Raw genomic sequence first — 21,186 nt, forward strand, 5'->3', positions numbered from 1 at the left:
CGGCTCAAAACTGGATGCTTTTAGACTGCCCACTGACCTCTATGACAGTGCAGATGAAGCCACCAACTGGGTCTTGGAGGCTTGCTTAGGTAGCAAGGAATCCACTGCTCAGGCCCAAACTGGAGAAGCCCAAACCAGGGGCAGAGAAGGGGAAGACTTTGTTGAGAACTCCAGTGAGGTGGAAGGTGAGAAGGGAGAAGCAATTTGCCCTGAGAGGGCCCCTTTTACCAAAAAGGGGCTGGGGACACTAACAACCAGAATTGGAGCCTTGCCTGATGCAGGCACCAAAGGCAATTGGCTCACAGGAGTCGGAGACAAAGCTGGTGCTGAGGTTGTTGGGGAACCCAAAAGTCTTGTGACTTTTAGGTCCAATAGTCCAGAAGAAGGTAGCAGAGCTGATGAGGTGGCAGACCTCTTATGATCCCTTTAGCCATTTTGGGGTTCTTCAAAGAGTGCTTATGACCCTGTTCCGACACTTTTTAGCATTTAATTTAAGCCCATTTTTAGTACACCGGGTATTTACAAGTGGGGGTTCTTGCTGAAGGACTTTGGCAGTAGAGGAAACTTGATGACTCCCAGTTTAGACTTCTGTGCAAACATTGTTAGCCAGAGGTCTTGGTTCATGGTCTGGACATCAGAACAGTAAAGCATGAACAAAAGCAGTTCCCACACTGAGCTTTGCAGGATACCACTGGTCACCTTCAGACTCTCTGATAAGGTGTCAGCTACCTGGACCTTGTAAGTTCTGTCTTTTAGCCAATTAGCTATCCATCTTACTATGTATGGATCTATATGTAATGCATTAAGCTTACTATGTTAGTATGGGGAATGGTGTCAAATGCCTTTGCCAGATCAAGGTATGATGGGATGGTGTCAAATGGCTTTGCCTGGTCAAGGTATGATGTGTGGAAAACATGATTTCTGTCATTAGCCTGTGCTATCCTTTCAAAGAAGTTAACCAGCTCTATTAGACAGGATCTACCTTTAAAAAGCCAAACTGTTGTGGGTCTAGCCTGATGAGATTTTTAATATCAATTTTGTCAGGTCAGTTATAATATGTTCCATAGCTTTGCAAATAAGACTTGCCAGGCTGATGGGCCTTTAATTCCCAGGGTCAGTGATGAGGCCGCCCTTGTGCAGTAGCATCACTACAAACTTCAGGGACAAAGCCAGTGGCTAAACTCAGGTTAAATAGTTTTTGCAGTGGCTCTCGCAGAGCTCTAGTAATGTTTAGTAAACAGCCACCTATATTATCAGGTCCTACTGAGGAAGTACTTTCAGTCTTGGACAACACCTTCAGTTCATGGTCTTTAGTGATGGGGGGATGGAGTGAAGAGATTCAGGGACAAGTGTGCTTTGAAGAGTCATCAGCAAGGTAAAATTTGCACTGAATCTATTTGCTAGTATATTGGCAATATTTACTGGATCAATGTAGATGATACCATTATGAATAATTTCAGAACATTGTTGGGTCTTGCTTCCTAGTTTCCTAATACAGCTAAAGAAAGATTTGTAATTGTTATTAGCTTCAGATGGTAACCCAAGTTCAGTGGCTGCTTTAGTAGACCCAATATTATTTTACAAGTTTTTAGTCATTTTCTGACGTTATCTTCTGAACTGAAGTTCACTTTTACGAGCTTTCTTCTTTTATTGTAGAGTTTATTTATGTTGGAGGACCACTGGGATGGTTTATTTCTAAATTTCCCATTATATTTACATCTGGCCTGGACAGCCAGTTTTATACATTTATTTAAGGGGGTATAGAATTTCTTTCTGAAGCTACCTCAAAAGGCAAGCATCTCATGTGATGCGCTAAAAGTGAATTTTGAAACTTCATAGAGTTTGATGAAATGAGTATGCCTGACATCATTGAATTCTGAGATACTGGTTTCATTGGATTTATAGATTTAGAAGGTAAAGACATCTAGTTTATGATCTGATTTAATTAGGGAAGGAGATACCAGTGGGACAGTACACAAAGAAACTATATTCATTAAGGACCAGATCAAGAACATTACATCCTATATTGGAGTTTGTTAATTTGGTTCATGCAGTACTTGTTCATTAAATTTAAGAACTTTTGGACATATCCTACATTGGAAATATAGGCGCTCCAGTTTGAGGGGTACTTAAGTATTATGAAATAAAATCCCTGTGAACAAAAATTTCTTTAAATATGTTTAGGAACATTACATGATTTTCAGAGGGTGTAGAAGGTGTCCTGTAACAGGGTCTATATTATATTATCGAAGTTTCAAAACTTCGAATCTGATATGGTTAACACCATATAATCGAACTCTTGAAACATTGAAAATGTAATAAAACACAATAACTTTCAAAAACAAACCATTTAAACACTCTAAGCAGGGGGGCAAGCCCCCCTTGCACTCCCCAGACCCCCTGCTACTTAAATATACCAACTCCGAGATTGCACTAATCTCCGTTAAAAGATTTGAAGTTTCAAGACTTCGATCATATGGTGTCGACCATATCAGATTCGAAGTTTTGAAGCTTCGATCTTCTGATACTGATCCCTGTAACAGGCTATAAACTAATAGTTGGTACTGTTTAGTGTGACTTGGAGTAGAAGGAGTTCCATTTGAGGGTTTCTGGGGATCTGTCTAAAGGTGATATGGTCCTTAACAAATACAGAGACTCCACCATAGTTGCTATCAGGTCTGAAGGCATGGTAGGTACAAAATCCAGATATGGAGGGAGTGCTTCTTGAACATTTAAGCCAAGTTTCAGTAATTGCACAAACATGGATATATTCTAAATGCAGGAATACTTGAAAGTCAGGCAGTTTGTTGTACAGACTTCTGGCACTGAACAGAGCCATTGTAATGTGATCCTGTTTGGGATTTTGTAGGACAGTTGCACTGAGAATCCCCATCCTTCTACTTCAAGGTCACACTGAAACATTACAGCAAGAACCTGCAGAACAGTATTAGAAGTGTAAAGTGAAGCACAAGCTCACTATCACTACAGATACCAAAGGGAAGTACAAATATTTCTTTGGAAATGTTGGGAAATTAAGGAATAACGTCCATTACAGTCTAGCAGGCATATTTAGTAACAACTTTACCCCCACATAGATAAACTGTTAACTGTTGCCCCCACTTTCCCTGAAACATTAGCTTCCCTTCAAATAACTTGAAACAACATTCAGAATCCCTGTCAAAAGGTAAAAATATTAACTCAGTGTGGACCAGTCAATATACCAATCTGCATTCACATCAGTTGCAAGTATGCACTATCCAAGCCTCTACTTAAACTGTTTAACCTCAGCCAGTCCACAAGGATTCTACCTGATGATTCCTAGAAAACAGCCACTGCGATTCCACGACACAAGAGCCATCTACCTGCAGAGCTAGTTAATTACAGTCCCATCAGCCTAAGCAGTCTCATCTGCAAAGCCACGGAATGTGTCACACCAAAACTCGTTACTGTGCCTATGCAATTTAATGGAGTTATAGATCCCAATTGATTTGGTTTGTGAAGGGCAGATCCTGCCTCCTGAACTGAGTAAGCTTCTTTAAAAAGGCTACAGAAGCTGAGGACACTGATCACTCAGTGCACACACTGCTTATATCAGCCTGTCCAAGGCTTCTGACCTATCCCACATTCTGGTATTATTTAAAATTTAGATAACTTAATATCAACCTCTATACTGTCCACAGGATTGCAAAGTGTGTATCCAATAGATCCCAAGTTGTGAACGTTACTGGTACCAAATCTGAACATAACATTGTAACTAATAATGTACCATGGTGTTCAATGCTGGACTCTCTCTTCTCCAGCATTTGTTTCATAGACATCCAAGCCAATAACCCAGAAGTGTGGTTGGCCAAGTAAGCTGATGACTGCAAACTGAGCACTATTGCCCACTTATCCACGGATACTAAACAGCTTCAGCAAAGTCTGGAATACTTGCACATCCAGTGTACCAAAAATGCTCACAGCTACATGCAATAAAGTGAAGCATTTGCAGCATAGCAGCATTCAGTAAAAAAAAAAAAAAACTCTGACATTATAAATGGTACTCCTCTTCACACAAACACAGTCATAAGGTACCAGTGAAGTTATGCTGACAACTCTCTCTCTCCTTTGATCATGTTACCACCATAATCACAAAATCCTTCAATTTGGCCCAGTTAATTTCCAAGGGACTACACCTAATTACACAGATGTTTTATTACTGCAATCTTCCGTTATCAAACCCATCATCAAATACAATGCTAGCAATGCATGAAAGTTTTGGAGAGGGTGACTGATATATGGATATGCAGAGCAGAAGAATGTAAAATGTGAGATGAGAAGTTCGGATTCAGATCAGGATGCAGCCTAACTGACCTGTTGTTTGCAGTGAGACAGATAGCTGAGAAGAAGCTAGAGAGGAGGAAAGAGTTCTACTCTGCATTCCTAGACTTGGAGAAAGCATATGATAAGGTCCCAAGAAAGCTGGTTTGGGCAGTACTGTGGTGGTCCAAGTCTATGTACAAGGACCCAATGACTCAAGTACTAGCAGTGTCCAGTCTCACAGATGGGTTCCCAGTGGGAGGGGTGTGCACCAGGATTCAGCTCTGAGCCCACTGCTGCTCATACTGGTGATGGACTACATTAGCAAACAGGTCAGAGGGGACAGATGAACACCGTTGCTGTATGTAGACGATGTGGCATTCCAGGCAGACTCTGAGCAAGAACTTCAGCAAAGGATAGGGGAATAGAATGCAAAACTAAAAGTACACAGAATGAAACTAAGCACTGATAAGACAGTGGTAACGGCAGCTAACTGGGGAAATCAGAACAAGCTAAGAACTGATATAGAAGGGAAGATAGTGGAACAAGTAAACAGCTTCAAGTATTTGTGAGGGGTGGTTGAGGAGAAGAGAAGTCTGAATGAAGAGGTCAAAGCTAGAATCAGAGGGGCTGCAGCCAACTGGCACAGACTCTTGGGTGAAGTCCATGACAGTAGAATGCAAAAGAAGCTGAAATGTAAGGTGTACAAGACAGTGGTGTGACCAGTACTACTGTATGGTACAGAAACCTGGGCAGTAAAGGCAGAGCATATGAGGTAGCTAGAGGTGATGGAAATTAAGTGCCTGAGAAGGGTGGTAGGATACACACTGTGGGACAGATGAAGAAATGAGGACATAAGAGCATTAGCTAAACATACTTGTATGTGCCCCCAGCATATTTTTAAGATTTTTGCCATAGATCAGATAGAGCATAATCCTGGGGGGGGACCCCTCTCATTACATCTGGAAAGGGCTGAATTACAATGGCAAGTGCACCTTAATGTCTATAATTCACCGGGTCTGAATGACATGTGTCCCATTATGCGCCTATTAAAGCTTATGAATCTATTAAGATAAAACTTGATATTATAATACTTGTATGACATAAAATGACAACATTTTGAAAAGCCTATATGTTATCTAAGGTATAGAATATTAGCTGAATAGGAAACTTCATAATTTGATGCATGTTATAATAAAATTATTGTTGTTCGTCTCCAGTATGGTCTGTTGGTATTTTATTCGTTTTTCTTATTTTTGCCAGTCATGTTTCCAGTCTTTAACAGCCATAGCCTTGTTGTTTTCTTAGTTTGTTGCTCCGTTTTTTTAATAGACATAAGAGCAGAAGCCAAAGTAGCTGCAATTGCAGAAAAAAAATCAGAGAGAACAGACTATGATGGTTTGAACAAATGTGCAGAAAAGCAGAAGACAATCTGGTGAAGATTTGGGACAGACAGGAAGACGTTAAGAGAAAATGAGGACGTCCAGCAAAGAGGTGGATGGATTGTGTGAGAGAAGATCTGCAATAGTCAGGCTTGAGTGTTGAAGAAGGCAGGAGTGTGGCATTGAAATGAGAGAGATGGTGACAGTTAACAGGATACCTCAACCCCATGTAGAAAAATGTGAAAAAGGGGGCTAATGATGATGATTTCCACTGAATAAAATGCTCTCTTTGATGTGCAAAAATCTAAACATTTTGCTCAAATGTAAAGGCTCCAAAGATTTCTAACCAAGTAAATTAAGGGCTTGAAATCCTTCAATTAACCTGACAGAGTAGCATGACCCTCCATAAATTCAGCAGCCTACAGGTGCTCTAAGCTGGCCTATATATTGCTTTTTAAGGCATAAAAGACCCAATCTTATCTGACCTACTATTTCTTCACAAAACTAGTGGGTCTACAAACTCCTAGACTAGGTACTTAAATCTACACTAACAATAAAAACAAGACTCACTGGAAGGATAGAGTCTTAATTCAATGTCTTGCCCACCAAGAAAAAAAATTGTCTCTACAAGTCAAGCAAAGCAGTACTTTGGTTACATTAAGAATAATCTTGAGACTGGGTGGGCACACATAAATTTACACCATGGTTATCAAATATAACCCTGCTCTATTTAGAAGCCCATAAAAAAGGAGGCAAGAACCTTTAAGTGTGCCTTATTAAAGGTGTATATAACTAAGCATTTTATGGTCGCCATGCTCACTTGCCTAGTAATCTTATATTATCTGATCATGAACCATGTTTTGTTTAATCTCATATGAGAAATAAGAAATATCTAAAGTCTATTCAAATAATACTTTATAGAAAGGAAAATCAATGATATTCTAGCTGCATGTTAAAAAGTAAAGTAAAAGTTTCACTACATAAAATAACCTAGGTAAAATGCATTTGGCATTTCAAAAGTTCCATGACAACCTGTAGATTCAGCAGCTAGTCCTATACCTAGCTAGCATCACCTTGACAGAAGCGAAGGCAAGCCCTCTCCAGGATGAATTCTGGCTTAATCAATGTGTAATAATTTTGTTCAAAAACTTGTGCAGAATTTCTGAACTCAGCCCAATGCACAAAGAGACAAAGCCCTTACTGTGCCCTAGATGACCCATACTTAGCTAATAGCATGGGCACTGGAGAGACTGGGTAAGGGAGGATTTGAGTGAGTTGCTGATGCTGGCTCACCCATCCCGGAGGAAAGAAGCCCACCTAAGCTTGTTGCAATAGCAGAATTAGCAGCCTGGAAGGCTCTGCACTGCAAATTACGCACCATATGGTAGGGAGGTTGCACATGAGTGGAAGTACATATGCACCTCCTGAAGGCAGTAACTACAGAGTGCTCAATGCTGCCATGGGAGTAGTGCGGGGTCAGTAATACGACACTACATCAGTGTTCTCAATCCTCACAGGCATTGGATGTGGGTCAGGTTGAGCCCAGGGGAGACTAAGGCAGGTCCAGTACACCCACATGATGAACAGAGATGCTAGTGTTAGCTGATGGTCAATAAAATAAACACAAAGAAAAATAAAATAAGACACTTTTCACAGACACACACAGACACAGACACACACAGACACAGACACACACAGACACACAATTATATTTCCTAGGCACCTCAGCAAATAGCCTTCCAGGGAAGATAAAAAGTTAAAAACAGACAGCAAATAAATAATACAAAGAAATTACATTATGATTAATCAATTAAAAAAAACTTACAATTACAACTTTGATTTAAACCAATATTATTAAACAGTGAGTACAGACATTTTACTTGATTCACGTTCAAAGATCTTTGGCCTCTGTTGCAATCTTTTGTTAAAGTCCCATATACAGTTCTAACACTTTTCCCAGAGGCCTAGGTCTTACAATTTTTTTTCTTTGCTTCACCTAATAGACACACATTCACCTTCCATTTCTTCAGTTGCACCCCTTAAAAGCGAATTTTTTTAATCTTAACCATGAAAAGTACAGCTATGTAAAATCTTAGCATAAGAGTAGGTGTCCCTCTCTTCATTGTTGCAGTATTCCTTATAGTTCAGGTCCCCTGCCAAGGGTAGCCCAACCTCCTGCCAGTAAGCCAAAGCCTAGTTGTATGTCACAAGTATGCTTTCCAAGCTCGGCGTACGGCACAAAGGTGACATATGGACATACCATCCTCAGAACTGAAGAGCACCAGGAGGAACAACAGTCCAAAGAGAAAAGAGCAACATGTGCATCCAGAAGGATAAATTAAATAGGGGTAGGAGGGAGGGGGCAAATACTGCAACAGTGAAGAGAAGGACATCTACTGTTATGGTAACATTTTATACAACTGTACTATGTCCTTCCATATCACTGTTGCAGTATTATTTACAGTATGGAGAGTACAAAGAAAGTTGAGTCGAGAATCAGAGCCCTCAAGAAAACCATGCAGGATAGATAGCCCTAGCAAATTTGTCTCTAGCCCTAGTAACAACATCCAACTTATAGTGCTTGGTAAAGTATGCACAGAAGTCCAAGTAGCTGCCTCAAGAGTGGAATTAATATCCAAACCTTTGAAAAAGGCTCTAGAATCCATAACCCTAGTAGAATGAGCTTTAACAGAAGAAGGAAGGCTTTTCCTATGAAAGGGGTAACAAAAGGAAATGCCCTTAGATATCCAAGATGAAATAGTTTGCTTGGAAATACCCAAAGATGAAAGGAAACAAAACATTGCTCAGGTTTACAAATGGCTTTAGTTTTATCCAAATAATACCAGAATTGCATATGCAAATCCAAGGTGTGAAGAATCCTCTTACTAGCAGACTGAGAAGGGAAAAAGTGGGCAAATTAATAGACTGATAAGAGACAACTCATGAACCATCTTGGGTATAAAAGGATTACTGTGAACAGACACCCTGTCCCTATGAAAAACTTAAAAGGAGGAATTGCCATAAGAGCCTGCAGCTCAGACACCTGCCTGGCTGAGGTAAAGACCAAAAGGAGGACAGTCTTCCAAGAGCAATGATGTAAGGAAGCTGAAGTTGCAGGTTCAAAAGGAGCCTGAGTCAACTTTTTGAAGAAAAAATTAAGGCACAAGGAATAGGCTTCCTGGAAGGCCTAATATGAAGGATGCATTTAAGGAATTGTTTAACCTAGAATCTAGAAGGCAAAGGGGGAGTCAAAGGCAGACAAAGCAGAAACAGCTGACAGGTAGGCTTTAACAAAAGAGTATGCCAACCCAGCATTGAGCAATTCACACAAATAAGAGAGAAACAAAGGAACTTGCACAAAAAGTGGATCCAGATTACAAGTATGACACCACACAGAAAATCTCTTCCATTTGGATAAATAAGATTTCCTGGTAGTGGGCTTCCTGGCCTCCTGCAAAACCCGAAGGACGTCCTTAGAAAAAAGGTGCCATCCACAGTGTCAGTTGAAGAGTGGACTGGTGGGCGTGGATGGGAGACCCCTTGTCTTGTGTGAGTAGGTAGACTCTGTGAGGTAACTTGTGATGAATGCCCTTAGCTAAATGCAGAAGAGGTGAACCAATGCTGTCTGGGCTAAAAGGGAGTCACCAACAAGATTTTGGGGGCATTATGCGCTATCTTGAACAGGACTAGTGGTATGAGAGAAGGGTAGGGAAGGCATAAAGAAACATCCACTTTCAGGAAAAAGAAAGCACATCCAACTTGCAAGCCAGAGGACATGAGGCTCTGTTGTAAAAGACAGGAAGTTGTCTGTTCAGAGGGAAGGCAAAAAGATCTACCTGAAGAGTACACCATTAATAGATAATGTCCAGATACACATCTCTGTGAAGCATCCCCTTATGAGTTTGTGTTACGGACCCTCTCAGAGAATCTGCCACAATGTTCTGGTCTGAAGGAATATAAACCGCCACAAGAGTTTCTGGACAGCTTGATCCCAAACCTGGGAAATCCCCTGGCTGCAATGGAGACCACAGGAAGAAGGGAGTGAAAAAGCAATTAGAACTAAGACCTTGGGAGGAGGCAGGGATGCCAGCATTGGAACAGTCTGGAGCTTGCACCCAAGAAAAAACATGAATCTGAGGCGGAGTCAGGAATGATTTTTGGAAATTCACCGTAAACTCTAGGCTTTGCAGGGGACAAATAGCATAGTGAAGATGTTGAAGCAAAATCTTTGGAGACAAAGCGTGAATGAACAGGTCATCTAGATAAGGAAAGATCTGTATTCCTCTCATCCTGCAGAAAGGAATCACAAGAGCAAGGTATTTTGTGAAAACCCTTGGGGCAGTAGTGGGGCCATAGGGCAAAGCACAGAAGTGAAAATGCAAAGAAGCAACAAAGAAATGTAAAAACTTCCTGAAAACAGGATGAATAAGGATATGGAGATAGACATCCTTGACATCTAGAGAAACTAGGAAAGCCTGAGTAAGTAGAGTTGGTAACAGGGTGTGAAGGGATAACATTCAAAAGGAGGGAACCTTCAAAAGGTATTGAACTGAGAGAGATCCAGAATGGGTCTCCAGGTGTCTTCTTTCCTGGAAACCAGAAACATTCTGCAGTGAAATCCCTTCCTCTTTTGAGGAGCTGGAAAGTACAGTTGTGTACACTTACCATAAATGTAGATGTTCAAGTGTATTCACTGTTGCAGTCATCACAGTTGGGTTATCTGCCTGTAGGTAGTCCTCAGTTGGCCCGAATACCAGAGACTTAGTATTTTTGCATCGGTTGCTGTCGCTGCAGGACTGATGTCAGGTCGTCAGGGGTATAAAAACAGGCAGCTGACGCCATTACATCAGTTTTTCTTGCCCCAAATGTCAGCAGCCCCCCAATAGGGAGCTAAGTTATGGTGGGGGAAAACACCACCGGTAAAAAGTAAATACCAATACCCCTGAAAAGGGGGGAGGGTAGTGTGAGAGAGAGAGAGAGAGAGAGAGAGAGAGAGAGAGAGAGAGAGAGAGTGAGAGAGTGAGAGTGAGAGAGAGAGAGAGAGTGTGAGAGAGAGAGTGTGAGAGAGAGAGAGTGTGAGAGAGAGAGAGTGAGACAGAGAGAGAGAGAGACCAGGGGGCTGGAGGGAGGGAAACCAGGACTGCAACAGTGAATACACTTGAACATCTACATTTATGGTAAGTGTACACAACTGTACTATGTTCTTTGTGTTTCACTGTTGCAGTCATCACACTTGGGTAGATTTCCAAAGCTGAAGAAGGGTGGAGACAGTCACGAAGCGTTAGGGCCAGTTAGAATGCCTTGCAGGACCACTGTTGCAAAACCTGCCCTGGATTTGGAAAAGATAGGCAGGTGGTAATGCTTGGTGAAGGTGTGAACAGAACTCCAGGTAGCAGCTTCCAGGATGTCCCTGGCAGGGACTCCCCTGAGGAATGCTGTAGGGGTAGAAGCTGCCCTAGTGGAATTTGTTCTGACCCCCTGAGGGGTTGGTTTCCCATGGTGCTTGTAGCAGAAATGGATGCAATGCACTATCCATTTGGAAACTGTTTGCTTTGAAATGGCCTTGCCCTCTGCCCCTGTTGCAAAGCTGACTAGTAACTTGTCAGATTTTCTGAAGGGCTTAGTCCTATCAAGGTAGAATCTGAGCTGTCTGTGCACATCCAAAGAGTGCAGGATCCTTTCCCCTTTACTTTGAGGATTAGGGAAGAAGGCAGGCAAGTGGCAAATAATGTGGATACTCTACAAAAGGGCCTTACAGAAACAGATGCTTGGTGCCAGAGCCATGGGCTCAAGCTCAATGCCAAGAAATGTATGCTTATCCCCTTTGGGAAAAAACATGTACCTGTGAATTACCACATAGGTGGCAGTACACTAAACACCGAAAGTGTGATAAGAGACCTAGGGACACAGGTGGACAGTGGTCTCACCTTCAATAACCACATTGCCACAACTGTCAGGAAATCCTTCTATGTGGCACACCTCATCACCAAGGGCTTTTCAACCAGAAAAAAGGAGGTCATTGTCCCACTGTACTCATCCCTCATTAGACCATTATAGAATACAACGCCCCATTTGGTATGTACCTCTCAAGACATCTGCAACAACTGGAAAGGCCACAGAAATAATTCACTGAAAGAATCACAGGCCTAAAGCAGATGCCCTACACTGACCACCTTAAAAAACTCCAGCTATACTCTATCGCATATCTTCTACTCAGAGGCGATCTCTGCTTAACATATAAGGCCATGTCAAACCCAGAGCTTCTGAAGGCCATGTCAAACCTAGAGCTGCTGGACATGCTACACTTAAAGAAATCACAATCCCTCAGAGCCACACACTCCAGGGATCTAAACCTTGTCATCACAAGAAACAAAACATGCTGGAGGGATAGGTTCCTGACCCAGAGACTCCCCAGACTCTGGAATAGACTGCTCATACATGTCAAGCAGAGAGCCTCCTTGGCCCTCTTCAAAACGAACCTTGATGATTGGATGGGAGAAAGGAAATTCACCCTGAGGATCATGTCAGTCGCCCTGCTAGACAGGGGTCCAGGGAAGTAAATAGTGTGGGAGGAAATAGCCAGAGAATTGTTATGGCTAGGCTTGTATAGGCCCTAGGGCCGACAGCTTAGTACCAACCTATGGATGGATTGATTGAGAGCCACACTGGACACCACTTTAGGCATAAAGGAAGGGTTAGTCCTGAGGGAAACCCTGTCCGCATGGAAAATAATGAAAGGTTCCACAGCCATGAGTGCTTGTAGCTCAGACACTCTTCTAGCTGAAGTGATGGCCAGAAACAAGGCTGTTTTCCAAGAGAGGAATTTTAGCTCTGTTGACGCTGCAGGCTCAAAAGGGGGTAGCGTGAGCTTTTCCAGTACAATGTTAAGGTCCCAAGCAGGGGTGGGTATTCTACTTGACGGGCTTAAGTTGTTTGCCCCTCTCAGGAACTGTTTGATAAGAGGGTGAGAGAAGAGAGGTGGCTCAGTGTTGTAATGAGCCGAAATGGCAGAGGTATGGATCTTAATGGAGAAGGATAGGCCTCTGTGGATTAGATCTGCTAAGTAATCTAGAATTAGAGGCAGGGAGGGCAGGGTTGTGTACTCTCCTTTAGACTGAACCCAGGAGCAGTACCTTTTCCACTTATCAGCAAAGGATTTCCTTGTACTGGGTCTTCTGGCTTCAAGGATGATGTCCAGCACCTGCTTGCTTAGGCTGGTTGCTGGGGGAGAATTCAAGGAATAAGCCAGGCTGCAAGATTGAGGGTTTGCATTTGCGGATGCAAAATCTATGCTCCCCTGCTGAGAGAGTAGGGTTGGGTTCTGGTGTAGGTGCCAGGGTGGCACCAGTGACAAGCTTCGCAAGAGTGAGTACCAGTGTTGGCATGGCCAGTCCAGGGCAATCAGAATTGTCCTTGGTCTGTCCTGTCTCATCTTGAGCAATACTCTTGAGAGGAGGGGCAGAGGGGGAAAGGCATAGATTGAGAGATTTACCCACTTGAAGGATAGGACATCTACTTTCCAGGCCCTGCTGTGAGGTGTCCCGGTGCAGAATCTGCTGAGCTGGTGATTGTAAGGGGAGGCAAAGAGATCCACCTCTGGGGTCCCCCATTTCTAAATCAGAAGGTAGAAGGTTCTGGGCTCTAGTTGCCCCTCGTTTGGGTCTAGGAGATTTCTGCTTAAATCGTCTGCCAGTAAGTTTTGTCTGCCTGGCAGGAATTGAGCTTGCAGATGGACCTGCATGTCGAAGGCCGTGTTTCACAGGGCCATGGCTAGCCTGCAGAGTGGGTTCCCCCCTGCTTGTTGATGTACCACATAACTGTGGTGTTGTCTGTTTTTATTAACAGGTGTCCTGGAGAGAGAAAGGATCTGAAAGCTGTAGAGCATGCTTTGGTTGATGTTGCAGATGCATTTGATTTGGGCTCTAGTGGCCCTGAATGCACTTGCCGTCCATGTGTGCCCCCCAGGCATAGTCTGATGCGTCTGTGGTTAGGGTCTGGGCGGCGTGGGGTTGGGTAAAGGGCAGTCCCTTGTTGAAGTTGCATGCTGCTGCCCACCAAAGGAACTCTGTCCTTAGACAGGGTATTATGGGAATGACAGTTTCCAGGTCCTGAGAATGTTGGCACCAAAGACTTTTTAAGTACTATTGAAGTTTCCTCATATGCAGTCTGGCATATGGAATTAGTAGGATGCATGAGGCCATGAACCCTAGAGCATGCAGGATTTTCCTTGCGGATAGCTGGGTTCTGGTGGCCATTTGAGTAAAATAGCCTGTCAGATAGGCTTGTTTTTCTGAAGTGAGGAATGCCATCTGGGATGCTGTGTCCAAGCTTGCTCCCAGGAATACAATCTTTTGACTGGGGCCTAGTTTTGATTTCTTTTCATTGATGGTGTTCCCCAGGGAGGTTAGAAGGTTTTTTACAAATGTCCGGTGCTGCAACAGCATTTCCTGACTGTCTGCCTGAATCAGGCAATCATCCACGTATGGGTAAAGTTGAATATTTCTCTGTCTGCAGTAAGCAATGGCTGGGGCCAGGCATTTTGTGAATACTCTGGGAGCCATGGATAAGCCAAAGGGAAGTGCAGAGAACTGGTAATGCATAGATCCTGCCCTAAAGCTTAGATATTGTCTGCATGACTCCCTTATAGGGTTGTGCAGATAGGCTTCTTTTAGGTCTAGGGTGATTAACCAGGCATCCTTGGCTAGCATAGGTAGAAGCTGCTGCAGGGTGAGCATTTTGAATTTTGGTACCACCAGGAAGGTGTTGAGAATGGAAAGATCCAGGATTGGGCGCCAAGTGCCCTCTTTTCTGGGTACCAGGAAAAGTCTGGAATAGAACCCTTGACCTATCTGGTCTGCAGGAACAGGTTGAATTGTCCTATAGAGAGCAGGGATGGACTTGGTTTTGAGCCTCTGCCCACTGGTTTAGAGGGAGGTCTGGGAACCCTTTTGGGGTTGGCAGTGAGTGGAAGTAAAATTTGTACCCCTGGGATACAATGTTGAGGACACATCAGTCTTTGGTGATGGAAATCCAGTTTTTTGCATGAAGGGCAAGTTTTCCCCCAGGGGCACAAGCAGTTGGGCAGAGGAGGGGAGTGGAGTCGAGCATCCATTGGGAATTCTTTCCGAAAGGGGGTGGTTTAGCACTCCCTGCTTTACAGGTGGAGGCACTCCAGTGCTTAGATCTTTGCATACCCTGAGACTGTAGTCTGGGTGGTCTGGTTTCACTTGAGTCTAGTGTGAGACGGCCTTGAGGAGAGGACCAATGTTTCGAGGGACAATGCCTACTGAATCTAGGAGGCTGTACTTGCAGAAATCCTTTGACTGTCTGCATAGATTTAGCTTTTTCTTCCATCTTTTTAAGAACCTCTTCTTCTTTGGTGCCAAACAGATTGTCCTTGTTCAAAGGAGTGTTTAGTAACTTGGATTTGACATGATCTGGCAAGGTCTGCTCCTTAAGCCAAGTGTGCCTTCTCAGTACAGAACCAGTGACTGCTGCCCTGCAAGATGCTTCTAGAGCATCAAAGCCACACTGCCATGTATGCTTGCTATCTTGGTTTGCAGAATGCATAAGCTCTTGCAATTCTTTATTTTCTGCACAGTTTGTAAAGGTAGCTATTTTTTGCTTAACAAGTTCCATAATATGTTGTTGGTACTTCACCCTGTGAAACTGACAATTCAAAGCCCTAATGGGAAGAGTTGCAGAGGTATATACTTTCTTACCCCATCTGTCCACAGCTCTGGAATCCCTGTCCGAAGGTGTGGGATTCTTAGCTGTAGTTGTCTTGATACCCTTAGGCCCCTGGGAAATGATCTCTGGATCAGCAGTAGGATTTTTGAAAATAAATTTGTGAGAGTCAGGTACTCTGTAGTACCTGTCTGGTTTCCTAGGGGTGGGAGGTAAAGTATCAGGAGTAAGACGAGATTCCATAAAGACATCATTAACAACTTCCAGGACTGGTGGTATTGCTAAAGTCCTGTGTTATGGCAAGTCTAGAAATTCTCTGAGTCTCTTTTTGGACTGAGGATAATCTTGGCATTCCCAGTGGAAATGCTCTCCTAAAGTATATAAGGTTTCACCAAAAGAAAAATCCTCTGGAGGAGAGGCAGAGGGAATGGATTCCTCTGCATCAGAATCCTCATAAGCAGATAAGGGCATGTCTTCATAATCAGAAACCTCAGAGTCGTCAGCCTCATGGTCTGTTGAAGCTGCTGGGGACTGGTCTCTTCTTCTCTTAGCAGGGGAAGGCTGACTTCCCCTAATCAACATAATAAGGTCTTCTGCCATTCTAAGCATTTTATTTTGTGGCAAGGGAGCTGCATACGCTTTGGTCGTTGGTTTTCTAGGCATAGTGCGTACTCTTGGCCTTAGAAACCCGGCAGTTTTAGACAGAACTGAAGTAGTTGGTTTGTGTCGAACATCGGAAGTGTGAAGAACTTCTTCAGAAGCCGGTGCCTGCTCAGCGGCTCCGGACCCATCCAAGGTAGAGACATCCGCCGGTTCCATAGTCGAAGAAGAGTCTCGCGGCATACCGGACTCCAAACGGTTCTCGGTAGAGGCCTGCAAATCCACTGAAGCAGGCATCAGGGGCTGCGAAAGCACCTCACTGAGTACCGGAGAAGTGGCGACTAGCTTAAGAGAAACGTTGTCAGCAGCTTTGAACCTGTGTGGTCCGTCTCTGTCTTTATCCTTACATTTTTTCAGAAAATCGGTAGTTGGATGGCTTACTGAAGTAATTTCAGAATACGGAGATCGAGAACGAAAGTATTTAGCAACAATAAGGGCCCGACAATGAATGGTTCAGGCATTGAACAAGGGACAAAAATGACAGCGACGTACGTCGTGGTCTGAACCTAAACCGGTGATGCAGTAAGAATGAAAATCTCTGTGTGGTATTTGCTTTCCACAGGCAAGACAATTATTAACTTTTTCTGACATCGGTTAGAGCAAGAAAAAAGATCCCCAATGGGGTACTTAGCTTTAGAAGACTTCAGGATGATTCAATTCATAAACGAAAACTCAGGTAGCGGCTGACTGGCACTTGCGAACTGCTTCTGCTTTGGGCTGCTCGGCAAGAAAGACTGATGTAAGGGCATCGGCTGCCTGTTTTTACACCCCTGACGACCTGATGTCAGTCCTGGAGTGACAGCAACCGAAGCAGAAATACTAAGTCTCTGGTATTCGGGCCGACTGAGGGCTACCTGCAGGCAGATAACCCAAGTGTGATGACTGCAACAGTGAAACATGAAGAACATCTGCCAGAATTGTTTTTTGAGACAAAAGGCTCCGAAGAATATCTGGAAAAAAGGGCAGCTGTTTCTGAGGAGGTTGAGGAATGCCCAAAAAGGGCAGGGGGGGGTGGGGTTCCTAACAATGTAATTGTATTAGTCCTAATTCTCCCATGAATGATGGGAGAACCCAAGAATCTTGAGTGATCCTTAACCAATTTGGAAAGGATATGGAAAGACTAAGAGAAAGTGGAATGAGACTGAAGAGTGGGAAAAAAGACAGTCAGACACTGCCTGGCTTATCTGGTAAAGGAGGCTTCTGAGCTGCAGAAATTTGAGTAGACTTAGCAGGAGGAACCAGTCTACCACCATTTTTATCCTTGGGAGGAAGGGAAGACTGTCTATGGACAAAGGCAGGTTTATTAGGATAGTTCCTTTGAAATTTGGGAATAGGGAAAACAAAAATATGTTTCAGTTCCTATATAGCCTTACCCTTCTCCTGAAGAGACTTAAAAAGCTCAGCAACTGCAGAGTCAGAGATTTTTATTATCTAGGGGAGTATCCATCAGCTTGGCCTTAATATCATCAGACAAAGGCTAAAGATTAAGCCAGGAATATCCTCTCAATACAAAACCAAAGGCAGCAGCCCTAGAAGGGGCATCAGCTGCATCATAACTGCATTTAATGGAATAGCAGACTACTTGACAAGAGGACCCTAACAAAGAGCTGAATTTTATCCTCAGAGTCAGGCAGGTCAAAATAACCTGAAAACCCTGAGAGAGAACAGCCAAAACATACCTGGTCATGTGGGTCTAATAATTTACAACCTGAAAGGCCAAGTAGCAGCAGTATACACTTTTTTTAACCAATCTCTCCATGGTTCTGCTGTCCTTGTCAAAGGGAATCAGCTATGTAGAAGGTAAAAGCTTAGATGGCTTATCAGAAGAAACAGAAATAACAGAAGGGTCAGCAGAGGGACACTTGTAAAGGAACTTGCAATCATCAGGCACATTATATATCTTATCAGTTGTTTTTAGGAGCAGGGGGCTGAGAATCTGGGACCTGAAAAGCTGAAGAAAAAAGTGTCCAACAAGGCAGCAAGCACCGGTGGGACAGCAGAAGGCTTAGGAGAATCCATTTGAAGAAGTTCATAATACCTCTACTGAACATCTGAGACCACAGTGTAATCCCACTTAAAGAACTCCATCATACGGGAAACTACCTTCAAAGGAAATCTCCTCAAAGGGAGAATTAGGACTAATACAATCTTCCTTCTCAGAACTATAGTCTAAAGGAGAGGGAATCTAGGAAGAACAGGCCTAAGATTCTTCATTAGAATCAACATCCTCTTCAGACGAAACCTGTTCCCTAGGCCTCTTAAGTGGAATAGAAGACCAAGGGGGAGCAGGAATGGAGACCCGCTTGGGTGGGGGGGGGGCTTCACAGCCATAACTGCATTAAACAGACCCTGTGTGAACTCTTGCCAGTCATGCTGAGGGTCCTTAGGAAAGTACAGTTGTGTACACTTACCATAAATGTAGATGTTCGAGTGTATTCACTGTTGCAGTCATTACATTTGGGTAATCTGCTGGCAGGTTGCCCTCAGTCGGCCTGATTAACAAAGTCTTGGGTCCTGCATCGGATGCTGTCCCTTCTTCCATGACGTCAGATCGTCAGGGGTATAAAACATGCAGCCAACACCATTACATCAGTTTTTCTTGCCCCAGATGTCAGGTGCCCCCCTAATGGGGAGCAAAATAAAATTAAAAACACAAAAATATACCTCCAACCAAAAGCAAATACACAAAAAGGCTTTTAAGCATAGTAAAAGAAAGTAGAGATGTACTAAGAGAAAAACAGGGGGCTGGAGGGAGGGTAACCAGGACTGCAACAGTGAATACACTTGAACATCTACATTTATGGTACGTGTACACAACTGTACTATGTTCTTCGTGTTTCACTGTTGCAATCATTACATTTGGGTAGATTCCCAAAGCTATGGTTGGGAGGATGGATTTATACAGCATTAGGACCAGCTATAAGGCCCTGCAAGACAGCAATGACAAAGCCAGCTCTGGATTTAGAGAAAATTGGTAAATGATAATGCTTGGTAAAAATATGAACTGAACTCCAGGTAGCTGCTTCTAGAATATCCCTGGAAGGAACACCTCTAAGAAAAGCTGCAGAAGTAGATGCATCCCTGGTGGAATGAGATCTGATCCCCTGGGGATAGATTTTCCATGGTGTTTATAGCAGTAATGAATGCAATGGCTTATCCATTTAGAAATGGTTTGTTTTGAAATAGCCTTTCCTTCTGCCCCTTCAGCAAATGCTACCAGCAATTGTTCAGATTTTCTTCGAGGTTTAGTCCTGTCTAAGCAAAATCTAAGCTGTCTGTGCACATCCAATGAATGCAGAATCCGTTCCCCTTTGTTCTGTGGATTGGGAAAGAAAGTTGGCAAATGAATGGACTGATTAAGAGCCACTTTGGATACCACCTTGGGCATGAAGGATGGATTGGTCCTGAGTGACACCCTGTCCGCATGAAAGATGATGAAAGCCTCCACTGCCATAAGGGCCTGTAACTCAGATATCCTTCTAGCTGAAGTGATTGCTAGAAGGAAGACTGTTTTTCAAGAAAGAAATTTTAAGTCTGCAGTAGCAGCTGGCTCAAAAGGAGGTAGAGTGAGTTTCTCCAATATAAAGTTAAGGTCCCAGACAGGGGTTGGAGCTCTCCTGGGTAGTCTCAAGTTTTGGCCCCTCTGAGATACTGCTTGAGCAGAGGATGAGAGAAGAGGGGAGGTTCTGTGTTATAATGAGCTGAAATGGCTGAGGTGTGAATTTTAATAGAGGGAAAGGACAGACCCTTGTGAAGCATCTTAGTTAAGTATTGTAAAATCCGAGGTAAATTTGGCGCTGCTGTGCTCACCCCTTGAGATTGATTCCAAGCACAGAATCTTTTCCATTTGTCAGCGTAAGATTTTCTAGTACTAAATCTTCTTGCTTCCAAGATGACATCCATCACAGGTTTGCTGAGGGATGCTAAGGGTGAATTTAAGTGATTAGCCAAGCTGCAAAGTTCTATGTTGGGAGCTGAGGGTGCAGAATTTGGTTCTCCTGCTGAGACAGTAAGGAAGGTGTCTGAGGCAGGTGCCATGGAGAAATTTGTGACACACTGCGCAGGACTGGGTATCAGTGCTGGCGTGGTCAGTCTGGAGCAATCAAAATCATTCTTGGTTTGTCCTGTTTGAGTTTTAGCAGAACTTTGGAGAGCAGAGGCAGAGGGGAAAAGGCGTAGACTGATAAGTTTTTCCAGCTGAATGACAGAGCATCCACTTTCCAGGCTTTTTTGTGAGGAGTCCTTGTGCAAAATTTGTCCAACTGGTAGTGGTGGGGGGAGGCAAACAGCTCTACGTCTGGGCTCCCCCATTTGCTTGTCAACATGTTGAAAATCCATGGTTCCAGTTTCCACTCGTGTGGGTCCATGAGATTTCTGCTTAGTCCATCTGCCAGTGTATTCAGTTTTCCTGGCAGGAATTGAGCTTGCAGTTGCACTTGGTAGCTCAAGGCCATGTTCCACAATGCCATGGCTAGTCTGCAGAGGGGGTAGAAATGTGTACCCCCCCTGCTTGTTTATGTACCACGTAACCGTGGTATTGTCCGTCTTTACCATTAGTTGACCTGGATGAATGTAGTCCTTGAAGGCTGTCAGAGCATTCTGTACAGCTAACATTTCTTTTTGATTGATATGTAGGTGCATTTGATTCGGGTTCCATTTGCCCTGAATGCACTTCCCTGCCAGGTGAGCCTCCCATGCATAGTCTGATGCGTCTGTAGTTATGGTTTGGGCGGCAGGGGGTAGTGTGAATGGCAGTCCCTTGTTTTGGTGGCAGGCCTCTGCCCAGCATAGGAACTCCAGGCGTAGGCAAGGTATGATAGGAATCATTGTTTCCAGGCTGTGACAATGTTGACTCCATAGACTGAAGTTTCCTCATATGCAGTCTTGCATATGGAATTAGAAGAATGCAGGAGGCCATGAACCCCAAGGCTTGCAGTATTTGTCTTGCAGATAGCAGGGTTTTTGTGGCCACTTGTTTGAAGTAAGTTATCAAATTAATTTGCTTTTCTGGTGTGAAGAAAGCCATCTGGGCAGTTGTACTCAAGCTTGCACCCAGGAATGTAATATGTTGAGAGGGTACCAGTTGTGATTTATTTTCGTTTATGGTGTACCCTAGACAAGTTAGAACCCTTTTTACAAACGCCAGATGATTTATAAG

At 43.5% G+C, this 21,186-nt stretch overlaps 1 protein-coding gene across 2 annotated transcripts in view; it reads right to left on the bottom strand.

The window, feature by feature from the left end:
* Positions 1 to 21,186, bottom strand: part of WDR6 (WD repeat domain 6) — a 370,840-nt gene that overhangs the window by 241,585 nt on the left and 108,069 nt on the right. The window lies entirely within an intron of this gene.

This window comes from Protopterus annectens, chromosome 7.part1 (assembly GCF_019279795.1).
Source record: "Protopterus annectens isolate FY-2018-M chromosome 7.part1, PAN1.0, whole genome shotgun sequence".
Lineage (NCBI taxonomy): Eukaryota > Metazoa > Chordata > Ceratodontiformes > Protopteridae > Protopterus > Protopterus annectens.